The following is a 3489-nucleotide window of genomic DNA, read 5'->3' on the forward strand; positions in this document are numbered from 1 at the left end:
AGAAAAAGGCGAGAAAGAGGACACCCTCTTCTTCATCCTCTTCCTCTTATAAAAGTGATGGTGAAGACAAATAATATCAAGGCAAGAAAAAGGCGAGAAAGAGGTCACCCTCTTCTCCATCTTCCTCAAATTCTTCATCTTTTGAAGAAAGTGTTTTGAACCATCAAAAAGAAGAGGCCATCGAAAATCCTATGCCACATGAAAGAGGTCATCCAAGCTCAAGAAGTTCAAAGAGGGACGGAAGAGCATCTCTTTCCTTACCTACGATGGCACCTTTGGTGCTACGGACAAAGTCTTCGCCTTTATCCAGCAATTTGATGCGGTGTTTGGAGATGAGGGCTTCATGGAGTACTCTAAGCTACACCATGTAGCTATGCACTTTCAAAAGTCCGCCAGGAAATGGTGGTCTAGCCTACGGTAGCCTACGGGCCAACTGTGAAGCTCCACAAACATGGAAAACTTTAAGAGCTTTCATTATGAAGCAGTTTTTGGCCACCGATGCCAAAGACAAAGTACTCACCGAATGGTGAAGCTTGAAGCTCTCTCCCTATGAATCCATTCACAAATATGTAGACAAGTTTTGGGACCTACAACTCAAAGACACTGTCTTTAAAAAGTTGGATTTTGGAGAGCAAAAGCAACAATTTTGTGTGGGCTTAACTGAAGAACTGGCGAAGTATGTCAACTCCCAAAGGCCAAGCACCATATCGGCAGTTATACACCATACTATGGTGGCCTCTTGAATCAATTTCCAAACAGGGGCTAAAAGAAATTCTAAGCCCACGGCAAACAAGGGTTCCAATGAGCCTAAGGGGAAGGACAATGTCCAAAAGTCTCCTAAGGGCAACTCCAACAAAGCTAAAGAGAAGGGAGTTTACACAGGTAAAAATAAACTCTCTTCTGAAGAGCTTGAGAGTTATCGCAAGGATAACCGATGTTTCAAGTGCGGCGAGCAAGGGCATGTGTACCACGCTAGTCCCCAAAAGAACAACTACCATGAGCCTCCTAGAGCTACCTTGGTCGAAATCCAAGAGGAGGAAACTCACCACAAAGGATCTCCTCTATGCCATGCTTGGGGAAAGGTAAGAGAACATGATGCTTTTATTCTCTTTGATCCTGGTTCTACTCACCATTTCATATCCACTGAGTTGGCCACCAAGCTAGGCATACAAGCCTATAATATGGGAGATGTCCTACCCGCAGATGGTGCTTTCAAGGGGCAAGAAACTCCAGTCACTTCTTTAATCATGAAATTGAGGCTCCATGTCCAAATCTATGTGGACAAAGAGGACTTCTTTATCTCTCCTCTCAAGCATGAGGATGTAATCCTAGGGGCACCATGGTTTGATCGCATGGCTGCCAATGTTAAATTCCCTAAAACGAGAATCTTCTTTAAGTTCAAGGAAAAAGATATGTACATAGATGCTAAGAAAATGGGTAACACCATACCCATTGTACATACACAAGCTTTCAACAAGTCAATAAAGAGTTCTATTTCTGTGTACATGATTTTTGTTAAAGATTCTCAAAATGAACCTAATGTTCTAGCAAGAGAAAATATACATAATCAAAAGAAATTAGAGTTATTCAATTTTCTCAAGGGGTTTCAAGATTTCTTTATTGACGATATCCCTTGTGAACTCCCTGTGAAATACCTCCTAAACGAGGCAATGATGACAATGCAATTGAACTTCTTCCAAGATGTTCACCGCCTAATAAACCTCCTTATAGAGTTTCTCAAGCTCAATAAGAGGAGATTATGCAGCAAGTGCATGAGTTAGTTGAGAAGGGCATGGTTAGGCCTAGCTCATCTCCATTTTGCTCACCTATGCTATTAGTGCAACAGAAAGACGACACATATTGTATGTGTGTCGACTATAGAGCACTAAATAGGATCACTATCAAAAATAGGTTTCTTGTTCCACAGGTAGAAGACCTATTTGAGAAGCTACAAGGGTCCACCTACTTCAGTAGGATTGACCTAAAAAGTGGCTATCATCAAATAAGGATAGTTGTTCAAGATATTGTAAAGACCGCATTTCGAACTACATTTGGTCTTTTACGAATATATGGTCATGCCTTTTGGCTTGACCAATGCACCAGCCACATTCAACCGCTTGATGGAGAAGCTATTCAGGCCTCACCGAACCTTTACTGGAGTGTTCTTTGATGATATCATCATCTACTCTAATTCATTAGACGAACACAAGTAACACCTCCATGTAATATTTCAAGTCCTAAGAGAGAATAAACTTTATGTTAATCGAAAAAAATGATTTTTTCTTACAAGAGATTCAATATTTAGGTCACATTATCTCTCAAGATGGCATCCAAATGGATCCATCAAAGCTAGAGGTAATAAAAGGATGGCCTAAACCAAGGAATCTTCATGAACTAAGAAGCTTTATAGGTATGTGCGCATACTATATGCGCTTCATAGAAAAGTTCTCATTAATAGTAGGACCATTACATGACCTAGCAAAGAAAATGGTTAGGTATACATGGTCTACCAAGGAGAACAATGCTTTCGAAAAGCTTAAAGAAAAGTTTATCTCTCAACTTGTACTTACACTACCGGGTCTCTCAAAGCCATTTGAGGTCCAATGTGATGCTTGTGGTGATTGCCTTGGAGCTGTTTTGCTCCAAGAAGGGCACGCCATAGGCTATGAAAGTCGAAGGCTCAACCTTGTTGAGCAAGCTCTAGGAATATATGAAAAGGAACTCCTTGCAGCTCTACATACCTTAGACGCATGGAAGCACTATTTATTGGGACTCTTTTCATTCTGCGAACGGATCACCAAAGTCTTAAGTACTTCATGACGTAGACCAAGCTCTCCGACAAACAAATGAGGTGGTAAAATTTCTTTTGCAATTTCATTTTCATATTGCTCACATTGCTGGAAAGCATAATCAAGTAGCTGCTGCACTCTCAAGATGGCCAAGAGTGAATGTGGTTTCCATAGCAACTCACAATGATCTATCTTCTATGATAGATGAGTATGCTATTGATCCCAATTTCAGAGATGTGATTTCAGTCCTTGTATTAGGGAAGAAAGAGGAACCATTTACTTTACAAGATGGTTATCTTTCTATGGCAATAGACTATGCGTTACGAACTCACTACATGAGAACGTAATATATGAATCTCATGCTCCTCCCTATGCGGGGCATAGAGGGATTCAGTCTACCCTAAAGGGGATTGAAACATATTTCTATCGGTCTACCATGAAAGAAAACATACAAGACTATGTTTCTAAATGTGTGGTATGCCAAAAGACAAAGTTTGATAGAGGGAAGCAACCTGGATTGCTTCAACCTTTGCCAATCCCTAATTCACCATGGGAGAGCATATTCATGGATTTTATCTTTGGATTGCCTAAGTCTATCCATGGGAATATGGGAATATAGAGGATAGTAGACAGGTTCAGTAAACAAGGTCATTTTATACCTATCAAAAAGACTAGCAAAGCCCATCAAATGGCAACCCTC

The sequence above is a fragment of the Adiantum capillus-veneris genome, chromosome 23 (genome assembly GCF_014529385.1).
Source record: "Adiantum capillus-veneris isolate H3 chromosome 23, ASM1452938v2, whole genome shotgun sequence".
Lineage (NCBI taxonomy): Eukaryota > Viridiplantae > Streptophyta > Polypodiopsida > Polypodiales > Pteridaceae > Adiantum > Adiantum capillus-veneris.